General features: G+C 31.6%; 1 protein-coding gene and 1 long non-coding RNA gene across 2 annotated transcripts in view; both read left to right on the top strand.

Annotated features, from left to right (window-relative positions):
* The first annotated feature begins 554 nt into the window (after positions 1-554).
* LOC127733601 (uncharacterized) lies at positions 555-2190 on the top strand. Its single transcript, XR_007997138.1, has 3 exons — positions 555-691; positions 1557-1610; positions 2043-2190. It is a non-coding gene; the product is annotated as an uncharacterized LOC127733601 (long non-coding RNA).
* Positions 2191-10894: 8704 nt separating this feature from the next.
* The window catches only part of LOC127735728 (myb-like protein V), a 48563-nt gene continuing 46254 nt past the window's right edge, over positions 10895-13203 (top strand). The window contains exon 1 of the mRNA XM_052246010.1: positions 10895-11205. The gene's annotated coding sequence lies outside the window, so the exon portion shown is untranslated. The remainder of the gene's footprint in view (positions 11206-13203) is intronic.

Below are 13203 nucleotides of genomic sequence, written 5' to 3'. Positions count from 1 at the left end.
CTGAATTAGTCATACAATATATACATATGTAGGATGGAGTGATTAAACTGTTTCTAATTATTTGCTCTACTTATAGTTTGCTGCGTAATATTTTTAGAACTGTTGTATGTCTGTTTTGTTTTATTTATTTTTTTCTTTTTGCTCTGGTGCTTTCTGTTTTTTATGGCTTTAGTAGTTTTCTATTGCCTCCTGTTTATTTGTTGGTTCCCCCTTTTATAAATGTAAGGCATAGTTCTCCCTGATTTACTTCTATTTTTGGTAAATATTTTATATAAACCTCAAGAGGCAGATATTTCATGTATATCCGAAACAAACATTTATTCTGAACTATTATTAATATTGAGGTATACGAATAAAAATATTCTATTCTATTCTATTCTATACGAGAACTCATACAAGTAAGTTTTTTGTATTAAATCGAGGAAGGTTAAACATTCTATGAAAATATCATATTTCATCATCGAATATCATTGTCAATTTAGTAACATGCGATGTGGTAATTCAGCAATTTACATTAAATTTTTTGACATTCTCATTCTACTTACAACTTCTCAAACTGAATACAACCTCTTATTGTTGCAGAACGGTTACACAATGCGCATCATGAATGCTGTTTGTTTAATTGTAATTTTACTGGTAATGAGGTGCTATGGCCATAAGACGGATTCTGGATCGTGTACACCAAAACTCGGTATGGTACCTTTTTTAAATAAAATGCGCTCTCAACTTAAGCATCAATTTTGATGTCACTTGATAATGTACATGTATAACTGAATATAATTGATTATTTTATGTGTAATGTATAATAATAGAAGGTATTGCTCCCATGTAACGACAATATGAATTAGTTCTTATTTTGTTTTACAAATATAGCAATATATATTAGCGAATGATGAGAGACATTCTTTCTTGTAAAATGTTAATTTTTAAAACACTGTAGAGCAACCCATATTAAAGTGTAGGGCAGCAATTTATATCAGAAGGTAAAGATACTCTGAGCTTTGTTTTTCAGTAAGTTCGATCATTCTTGAATACGCTATATTATTTATAATTTTAACTTATATTTGTTAATTTGATTATAACACCGTTATTTTAAATAAGCACCAATTTTTATTGTACGTTCTATTATGTACCCTTTAAAAAAATGTAGGCAACTACTCGAGATAAAAAAATAGAGATCTACATGCATGTTCCTATGTCTGTCCAAGATCAATAACGTCGTTATTCGGTGTTCTTATATCATATATCTCAATGTTCTTGTGTTAATGTCATATCAAGTTTTTTTAAAATTCACAACTTTTATAGACACCGTACGATTTAGAGCTTGGCGAATTGTATAGACACCTGTCCATTTGTGGAAACTGTAGCCCACTATAGTATATATGTTTATTTGTCGTTGGGTTGTTGTCTTATTGAAGTATATATCCCGCATCTGTTGATTTTATTCATATGAAAATGCAACTGTTTGAGATGGTACATGACTGTAACTTTTATCTATTCATTCTTGCAAGTCAACGACATCATTGAATACATCCATTCTTCATTTTTTTAAACAGAAAACGCCCTTTTCGAAGACCTGCTCAGTATGATGATGAAGATAAAAGGAAAAGGTAATGGTTTGCACTGTAGACAGTATTATATTACAGAAAACACAAAGAACTAGACTAACCAGACGGATTCGCATTAATTTTTCTATATTTCATAAAATCATATTCTATTTATACATACTTCTGAGAACTTTATTTTCAAACTGTTTATGTTTATTAACTTATAATTTGAATTTATATCAAATGGTACTAATTTAATACGATTGTCTCCTTTGTTTACATTTCTATATGCATGCAATAAGGACATGCACGCACATATTTTTTTGTACAGATACATGTACCAAACAATAATGTATTAATGATTTCTTAGATGTAACGGTCTTTTTTCTTTAAAAAAATATGTTTTTGTCATCAACTTATTCTTTTTTCTATTGAAAGTTAACGCGTGAATGATTTCGACTTTTTAATGTCTTTTTTTTCCTCAATGCTGATTAGGTTTGAGTCAGCATGATCAGGAATTTTCAGCCTTTGCTGCTTCTTTAACTGCTTCAAAAACCTTAGGAGCTGGCGAAATTATAAAATTTAACAAAGTTTGGACGAACGTCAATAATGATTATGATTCAAGTACCGGCGTATACACAGCTCCAAAACCAGGGGTGTACCAGTTTTCTTGCTCAGTAATGACACAACATAGTAAAACCCTCCGTGTGTTCCTATGGAAAAATGATATGAAGACAGTAGCTGCCTATCCTGGTAGTGATAATCATAATATGGGATCTCTAAATATGGTATTAGAGCTTAAGAAAGGCGACAAAGTATACATCAAGCAAGGGGGAGGAGAGAAATACATCTACAGTGACCCTGCAAGTAACTTCAGTATGTTTTCTGGGTATCTTATTCGATGAATTACGTATATACAAATCAACATAAAAGAAAAGAAAGAAAGAAATGTTGTCTTTTTTTTTTCTTTTTGCTTCTGAAAGAATATTCAGGAAGACGTTACACCTGATTCTGACTGCTAACAATTCACTTCAAATTTATGGTTTTTCAGTTTTGAAATAATGGTAAATTAAGGCGACAGTAGATTGCCGATGTTCAAATTTCAAAAAAAAAGATTTAAAAGAAGGGAATAGCATGAACTATAAAAGAAGCGAGACCGAGTGTGTCGACATGGTAGGCGTTTCCTGCTATGCATGCATCACCTCCCATGCGAAACCATAATTCCTTCCGCCTGGGATTATCGACCTCCTGACTTACCAGACAACGGTTGTTTTTGTGCAATATTGAACTTGTTACATGTAAATCACAGATTAATTCCCACTAGGTCCACTAAAGTCTCTTGATTAAGATCAAGGATTTCCTGTGCTTGTTCCATCTTGTCTCCAATTGCCTGTATCAGAGTGCTGTATCCACAATTTTCTCCCGTCAATGATATACATAGTTTTTATTTGACTGTTTTACTTCTGGTGATGATTTCTTTCGCTGTACATTCTTTGTTTTGGCATCTTAACAGAAAATGTTCTCCCTATCTATATAAAAGTATTTTTTAAGTTTAAGTGACGTAATAGACCTTTTGATAACAGTCAATTACAGTAATCTTCCTGTAGCAATACTTGCTTTGTTATTTAAAGTCATATGTTACTGCTGGTGAAATTATCTGCATGGGATGGCTTCGTGGATCTTCAACGTTTTTCAACCATTTTTATGCGATTTACATTTGCATTTGAATTAACATTTTTTTTCATTGCAATTTTCATGTGTGACAGTGCTTTCTAAAATTCAAACCAAAAGTCTGACAAAAGTAACTTATCATATATACCAGGTTGCTTATAGATTGATAGGCCAGACGCGCGTTTCGTCTACGTACGAGTCATCACATGCGCTCTTGTCAAAACAATTGAAATTCACAATCTTCAAAGTTGAAGACCATTAAAAACAAAACAAAAAATTACCCTTGGTATTTTGAATACTTCATGATATAACACTTTTATAAACAGTAAATTTACAGAAAAAAAGAACGTATTCATGATGTTTTATTTTCTCAAAAAACGAAAGTGTCGACAACTGGGTTGGTGAAACCCTTTGGCACGAAACGTCCACAAGTTGTGACATCAACTCAGTGGTTGCAAAAAACTCATCATAGATGCCAGGGTTATCATTTAGTATGCCAGACACGCGTTTCGTCTACAGAAGACTCATCAGTAGCGCTCTAATCAAAAAAGTTGTAATTTAAAATTAAAATTAGTTCGAAGCTGATGAGCATTTGAAAAGGTATGCCAAATACGGCATAGGCTATATATGCCTCGGGTTAGAAAAATTTAGTATTAATAAATTTTTCGAACTAATTTTGATTTGGAATTACAACAGTACGAATAATTCAACCATTTTAATAACAGCAAACATACAGAAAACTAACGTACCTATGATATGGCATATAAACACAAAGGTGCTGACAACTGTGATATCTTCGGACACAAACTTTCAACCAGCAGTGTCATCGAAACAGTGTTTGTAAAAACTCATCGAAGATACCAGGCTTATAAATTGATACGCCAGATATTCGTCTTCATATATAAGACTCATCAGTGGCGTTCTAATCAAAATATTAAAAAGTAAAATTAAATATTACTAAGTTGAAGCTGAATAGCATTGAAAACCAATAATTCCGATAAGTTATTTCAAATACGGCTAAGGCTTCTATACTTAGGGTAAGAAAATTATTTTTTTTATTAACAGAAGTCTACAAATAGTTGAGACAGTTTTTTCAGGATTCAACATTTTTTCATTACCATGCAAGTTGATTTTTTTTTTGGTTCATGTTTATTCAGTCAGATCAATATGTGGAAAGTTTTTGAGCCTGTTTGTCCATTAAGTTAAAGAAGCCTGTAATGTCAAATGATTAGTGCTTCTGGGTAACTGCTGAAATAAAACTTTCCAAGAAATAATATTTTTGCAAAGTTAATTTTCATTTTGATGACAGCATTGTGGTCTGTTTCTTTTCTGTAGTATATGCTTTAAGCTAGTGTTTCATAGTTATTGCTGATTTAAATGAAAATTTTGTTCCTTGATGGTTGCCACAGATATTTATGTTGTACGTCTTTTCTTATTAATCAATAATGATGCAGTTTGTCCCAATGTTCACCTTACACTTTTTTTGGTCATGGTACAATTTATTTATTTGCATATGCATATAGTTGTCGATTGTGACTACATTTAATGGATCGTACTGGATATCAATGACTATAATTTTTTCCTTTTGCTTTATTTTATGTGAATTACAGAGATAAAGTATGGTTGGTCAAATGATTCAAACTTTTTTGCACCTTCTTCTCTGTAGATCCATTGTATTAAGACATTAAATGTCACATTCTAGAGAAATTCTTTTTATTTAGTCGATTTATTTTCTTTTAATTAATGTTCAAAATATCTGACATTGTCTTGATATTACTAGTACATCCGTATCCTTCACTCTTTGTGATAAGAGGTTGGATTGTAAATGGTGCCTTTGTAAGTGGCTTCGACATGCGTTTTCTCTTTTGTGCGATTGATGCATTTATTTTCGTCTGTAATTTACTTGTTCCCATTGTGAGATGCCTTCGTTGTGTGCTGATACATTATTATTTTCAGTTTTGTTGAATGATAATTTAGTCTTATGTGTATCAAAGATATCTTATGTGTATAGAAGATACAAATAGAGCAATTAAAAACTAAGTTGAAAAAACTATTTTCACAATACCAGTCCAAATATTTTTCATGACAATGATGGTATTGAAAGGCTATATTATAATTATTTGGACTACAAACGATAAGACATAACACATTATTCAACCGAAACCATAACAGAAACATCAAAAATAAATACATGAATGCTGGATGTACAAAATACCGAGACACCACATCGTATAGCAATGCATATTCACACTCGGTAAAACAGTCATATTCGGGAATAGGTCACGTTCGGTACTTAGCAGACAGACGACATAGACCAATCTAAGACGTGTGAAAATGTCATTAGTTAGTTTAGACAAAGACACATCGTATAGATCAACCAATTCGTGATGGTGTCCATAAAATTTACGAAGTGTCATTTTTAATCTTTCCTCCTCATAACTGTGAAATTAGGCCTTGCAGTTTTACAATAATTGTATTTCGGTTGGACAAATTCGATGATTTTTTTTTATAGTTAGAAAACGATTAAGTTGTTTTGACTGGTTACACACCAGTTACCTCTCTTATGCTATGTACAAAAGTAACGAAATAACGTTAACGGTACTCAGTTTTTTTATGAAAAATAATGGCCAACGTATAGATACCAGAATAAAATTCTTTGAAACTGTCATTATCAAGTAAATGTGAAAACCAAGAGAGGTTGGACTGTCCAGTCGATTAAAAGGCATATCTCTTTAATTGATCTTTCACCATACACTACTCTCATTTTACAGTTTGGGTGGAAACGATGTTGGAAATAAAGCCTCTGTTCAAGAATTTAGAGATTCATTTAGATTATTATAACAATCATTGGTTATGCTTAATAAAGAAAACCCGTCAATTAGGATAATCGTTGGTGGTCTACTACCAATGGAAGGAGTTCGTGTGATTGACTACAATGAGTATTTGGTGGACTTGTGTGATGAGATGCACATACAGTTTATAAATCATATTGACAGCTATGTACTCAGCTGATTTCAGGTATTTTATATCCTGACAGAGTACAACTCAACAAGAAAGGAACATCAATGATATTACATACATAGTATGAATGATGTTACACCCATACTTGCCAATACATGCACAGAAAATGGACGAGAAAAATCAGACTTAAATGTTGGATTTCAACAACATTTTCATCAAAGAAACAGTATAAATAGAAATCTGTATTCGCAACGTGCTATTCATGAAGTGCGTTCAACATTTGAAAGCCAGTCGGATCCACAAAATTCAAATATATACACAAAAAAATACATAAAATGTCAGCCAGGATCTTTCGGAATAAAACATTTGATACACCGTCAAAAACTTTATTCAAACAATTAGGATGGTTAACGTTTCAGGAAAAGAATCACTATATCAGAAAGCAGTATTAATGTGTAAGTGTGTAAGAAGTATAGCACCTGATTATCTGTGTCAATTATTTAAGAATAACCAAGGATGTGTATAGAAATCCTTGAAATAACCAAAGTGTCAATGCAACAAGATATTTTTTCCGTTCAATAGACAATAATATTCTTTTCATACCACGTGCGGAAACACATTTTATGAAAAAAGCATTTCAATATTCCGGTATACTGTTCTTTGGAACGGTATATATATTCCTATAGAAATAAAAAGATAGAACAGTTCAAATAAAGATATCATAATTTCTTGTTTTTACAACTAAACAGCTTATTATAAGATTCATATACAAAATTTACGACCAATAAAATAATTGTCACAGAAGTTTATCTACAACCTAAAAGTCTGTATATTTGTCTTGTACATCATTAAGGAAACATGTTTATGATAAAGTACCCTTAATCTATATGTTTTTCACCATTTGTGTGCATAGTTGGTTGTATTGATGCGTATATTATATAACATATTGAGTTATTTAGAGGGCCACATGGGATATTAGTTTTGTACTTACTGATGTTATCCTCTTGAAATAAAGTATTTATCTTTTTTGTTATGCTTGATTGACAACATACTTGTTATGTTTGGAGGACGTGTTTTTCATAAAACAATTGGCACTCCCATGAGATTTCAGCTTCCCAATTGTGAACTTTTAATTTCTATGTATCAATATTCCTGCAGCGCCTGCATATGGAGACCATATCTCCGAGTTGATGCCAGAGCTTGCATTTCCTATCGTGATTTCCTTGATAGAGTTGTTGTTGCTTACAAGAAAGCAATTAAACCAAGAGTTCCAAATGTGTAAATTGAAATCGTCACTTCGAAAATTTTACGGTCGCTATCCCGAAATGGTTGGCCGTTATGGGATATTTGTTATACAGAAGACGACGGATTTCAATTGTCGTAACCATAATCCCGTCCTCTTTTCTTTCTTTTTGAGGACTCATACACACGTTCTTCTACTTTGCGGCTAAAATTGCCTGGACACAAATGACCATCAATATAGTCCGTTTGACTTCTGTATATTCGCAGAAAAAAATTCATATAAATTCATTTTTTCAAGTCAATATTTAGTTCTTGATGTATTGTAATATATGTTATATACGAACTCTGACTATTACTTTCATAATTTTTGGTCTAAAATTAAAAAAAGTTTCCCATTAGGTCTCTATAATAATTTTATTTTTTGAGGTATTAAATACTTGATGGAGTCAGTATAAATAGTCTAACAGCCTTCCAATTAAAACAAAAACAACATACATTTGTACATGTGCTCTGCATGTCTGTTTCAGTGTGTCATGTGACTTTACATATTTGAATATTAAAGAACACCTATAAACATGCTCATCTGTTCATAGAATTGATTATTGATTTTATATAAGTTAATGAGTAAACATACAAATATTCATAGATGATTTTCGAAATTAAAGTTATCATTACCAGATAATTTTTTTAAATATCTTTGCCTATATTTAATTAGATATTTCTATAATCTATCAGACTATAATCAAGCTTTACATGCTTTTAGCATCGCGACTTTCACAACAAAACAAAGAGGCTCTGGAAAGTTTATCAAGTAATACCTACAGAATTAACTTATAAAACATTTCAGTTTTGTCAAAATGCACACCAATTTCTAACCACCAAAGTATGAAAACAATCTTTTTGAAAATAAGAAAATAAAAAATTTTGAACATAACAATAATAAAGACCTATATGACTGAAAAATGAATTTTGAAAGCATATCATATGAAGGTATTAATATAAAAGAAAATGCTATTATATATATGTTCATCTCATTTGCCTATACTGTACTGTTTTACTTGTTTATAAAATGATCTAATATTTTCTAATAGAAACTGGACAATGATGAATACTATGTCATATGTTACATTATAGTGGACATTCAATAATCCCATGACATCAAACTTGACTGAAATCCTGATATCCAATTTTGTTTGCTGGTCAGTAAAGGTCATATTAACATTTAAATGTGTAAAGTCACATGGACATTAAAAGCACATATATGTCGTTTTTTTTTTATTGGAAGGCTGTTGGACTATTTTTGTCGAGCCTGCGACATTTATGTCGCGAAAGCGAGTCATAGCGATCCTAGATTCCATCGTCGGCGGCGTCAACATTTAAATCAGTCTGTTGTTAAAGTTTTTTTGGACCTCAATAACTTTGTCAAACCTTAATGGAATAATATTAAATTTAGATAGAAACTTGTTTAGACCAAAATATAGTATCCAGAGCAAAATTTGAAAATATTTATTTCCATTTTTCCGTATTTTACTTTAAAAAGGACGCAGGTTTTTTTACAGTTGAATTTCAGATTTAGTCTGAGGTAACATGTCATAAAACGACAGTATCCAGAGCAACATTTTGAAAATATTAAGTTTAATTTTCCCGTATTTCACTGATAAATGGACATAGTTTTTATTACTTTTAACAAGTAGATACAGTCTGGGGTTAAAGTTTGTTACACATCAATATTTTGTCAAACCTTCATACATTTAGATTTTTCTAATACTTTGGTGGCAGAAGCTTGTTTATGATTAAGAGATAATTTCTGAAGCAAACTTTTGAAAAAAAATTTCATTTTCAGTATTTGTCTGATAGATGGACTTAAGTTTTAACATTTACAGACAGTCTGAGATTAAATTTTTTTGACATGATAAATTCGTAATTGTCTTGGATTTTTATGAAACTTAGACAAAAGCTAAATCTTCAAGACAAAGAAATAGCATCTGAAGAAAAAGTTAAATTTTTTTTAATTCTGTGTTATGCTTATAGATGGACTCACTTTTTAAGTCAACATTACATTTTTACACTGACAGCAGTAATCGCAGGCGAGACACAGGGTTCCACGGAACCCCTTACAAATTTTTACTTACTCCATCAAGTATTTAATACCTCAAAAAATAAATTTAACATAGAGACCTAATGGGAAATTTTTTTTAAAAATAGACCAAAAATTATGAAATTAATAGTCAGAGTTCGTAATATATCATATATTAACATAATTTTTAAGATTTTTTTTCTGCGAATATATAGAAGTCAAACGAACTATAGTAACTGTCAACAAATCATTGCATTCATAAATACAATCTCCAGTTGATATAATTTCAGAAGGTAGCGTATGTTCTGCTTGCACTTCTTCATTTTTGTCATCATTGCGTTTGTCAGTAGTAAACTGTGACATTTGGGTGGAATATTGTTTTGATACAAGTTCAATTGCAGTGTTGTCAGTTTATTTTCGACTTATGAGTTTGAATGTCCTTTTGATATCTTTCGCCTCTTGTTCTGACTTTAGTATGCAGCAATTACTTTTGCATGTGTACTATTCAATTTTGTTTGTAATTTTTTTTTTCATTTGTAAAAATTTGAAATCAACAGAATATGATTTATATACTCTATAACTCAAACTTTTATGGAACTTTTAATTTAAGGTTTTTTGGTGTTGATGGCAGATATTTAACAGTCTCTGTTAAATTTATTCATAACTTTTCAAGTCAAGAGGAGATTTAGAGTTTATATAATATTCAAAACGGAGACAAATTAACAATAAATCCAGTAGGTGGATGATGGATACAAATGAGGTCGACCGGGATGAAGGGCGAACTTTCGACTGCCACTGGAAAAATGAGGTACTCTGTTTGATAGGAGAATTTTGCTCTTAGAAACAGGCCGCCTACGGACCTTTCACAAAGTTGTTGTTCATGTTCTTTTATGTGCAGAAAGTTTGGCATGCTCTCTTAACGTGGGGCATCAGATTCAACATCCCTTTGTAATCAGACGTGGCTTCGTATTTATACGTCCAAAAAACCAAACAAATAAGCACCCCTTTCCGATGAGAAAAGATAGTAACTAATTGCAAATATCATTAGATAGCTTATTGTTTTCGACTTATGAGTTTGAATGTCCCTTTGGTATCCTTCGCCTCTCTTTTACTGGTATATGCTGATTTATTGAGCAGTTGTCGTTTACACCACATTGCTTTGGTCTTTTTATACTAATACAAATGCTTATTTAGGAAGCAAACGTTATCTCAATCTCTCCTGGTGACATTAATTCTTCTGGAGTCAAGAAGAAATAAGCCATACCAGTGTAGCTCCATCGCTAGACTGGCATAATTAAGAAATGATCAGTCTATAAAATACACATCTAGCTGCGTTAGGGGAAAATATGTTTCAAGTTTCCGGTTAATTATCCTTCCGCAAAAATGTATATAGTTACTAATAAGTATCATACGAATTGATCCGACATACTGAGATGTGTTTCTGTAGATTTAGATTGATATTGGAATGCCTTTAATGAACACCTTAATCAATATATATCGAAAATTTAACGAGGAATTCATACAATGCTGCAGATTCTTTTCCAACACAGAATCCGAATGGCTACGTATAAACATTAGTTGCAGAACCTCACGACATCGCTTGGAATTTAATTAAGATAGATTGGAAATTGTAGGAGTCCTACTGGGAATATTTCTTGTTGATTATTATAAATCGTCTTGGATTGAGGATTATAAAGAGAGCTTCAGGTAATTTTGATTTTATTCAAATTGTATATTAAACAGAAATATGGAGAAAAATAAATATTTTTTAATTAAGATGGATATGACCGTACAATATTATCTTTGATTGCACACACACGTTTTTGTAACCAATGACTTTTAATGTGCAATTTGTTTTTAATATAATGGCGAGAGACAATTTGAATTTCTCGTTTATTGAAGAAAGTTAAAAAAAATAAGAAAGTCTTTTTTCAAAATTAAGTTTTACTTTAACATTTTAAAGTTGAGTTACGCACCACAGATTTATACAACTTGGTTTAAAGTTATACATGTTATAACAGACAAATAACAAAGTTACTTGACAAGATTTTTTAAGTGTAATAACGTATGCTACATATTTAATTACAATGACTTACAACTTAAACATAACGGACATGATAATCAAAACCGGATAAGCTTACTACATGTTGAATCTATTTTTGACATAAATATATATATAGGTCATGTTGAGACCATGGTTCAGCGAATATTTATTTAATGTATATGTTTATTATCCCCTCTCCCCCTTGCAGGGCTAAGACTCCGTAGAACTGAAAAAACTAAGGGGCATAGGCGGATCCAAGGGGGGGGATGGGGGCCCGGGGCCCCCTTTTGTGGGAAAAATTTGGTTGATTATATCGGGAATCACTGAAGCTTGACTGGAGCGGGGGCCCCTCCTTAGGTCAGTCAGGAGGAATAATTATACGTAGTAGGTTTTATAATTTCTGCCAATATCTAACATTCCTTTTTCGATCTAGTGGTAGTCTTGGTCTCTGGCCTTCGTTCTGGTCGACTTCATTAAGATTCATTCTGATTTTTTTTTCTCGTCATGCATGTAAATGAATATTTGGGGTGATGAATATTTATCCGAGATTGATTTATGAGATACATTGCGGTAAAGCAGAAGACTACCTCGACTCTTGATCCTACACTCAATCACAACTTGACGGCAAATACTTTATTTAAGATGATGAATATGAGACATGCCATATCGCAACGAAGTCTTCCAAGTGAAGAACTATTTCAACATCTCTTTTGTTAGGCATATTTCTTGCCTATTGCAATCAAAAGTGTAGGTCCTATCCAACATGGTTTCATATTCGAAGTGACAGTAAAAAAATAACTTTTATTTCCTGGTCCATGATGCATCGACCTTTCATAATCTAGCTAATTGGTTTACCGGTTAACAGTAGAATTGCTTCTCGTCCTCAATATGCATGCAATGTTTGCCAATGGTCATTAATCAAATATAAACCAATCAACAATTAATAGCTTTTCTGAAAAGCTAGCCGTATCTTAGCTGATGAAATTTGAAAATGTTTTCCACGCAGAATAGCATTGTATAATGAATTGTAAAAAAAAACGGCAAATACTAATTGTGAGATTTTCCAATATCTTTTTTTGAAGGGAATCACAGGCACTTGTCTCTTTTTTCCCCATATATACCTTTATATAACATTAGGGTATATATGACATTTTTTCCAGAGACAAATGCCTGTGGGGGAATGTATAAACACCGAAAATAGAAAGGGGAGGTAATTTTCGAAGCAAAATTCGTTCTATTTCACTTTGTCGCATAATGGACTTGATATTGAAAAAAAAAAAATGCCTCTATCGTACTTACCCTTCAAAGCTAAACATGCTGAATTAACATATTCTTTTGTGGGAGAGCGTTTATATGTTGACATGTAGATGTCTTTCTGTTTTATTATTTATAGTGTTTGTGAGTGTATACATGATTTTGAATTCCTCTAGAAAACATCCATTTTTAAATAATCCAATGCCAACAGTATTTCGTCTTTTAGATGTTTATCTATTTTTTTTTCTCTTTTTTTATATATTATGTTTAGTATAAATAGTCAATAAATCTCAAAAACAAGTATAAGACGTGTGTTTCTGACTCTGTTCATTGGTTTCAGATATATATATTAATTCAATTTTTGACATATTTTTTTTTCACAACTATACTATATCTAGCTAGACTTG

The sequence above is a fragment of the Mytilus californianus genome, unplaced genomic scaffold, assembly GCF_021869535.1.
Source record: "Mytilus californianus isolate M0D057914Y unplaced genomic scaffold, xbMytCali1.0.p SCAF_3, whole genome shotgun sequence".
Lineage (NCBI taxonomy): Eukaryota > Metazoa > Mollusca > Bivalvia > Mytilida > Mytilidae > Mytilus > Mytilus californianus.
Note: the sequence above shows the minus strand (reverse complement) of the source record. Positions and strands in the feature narration are given on the sequence as shown.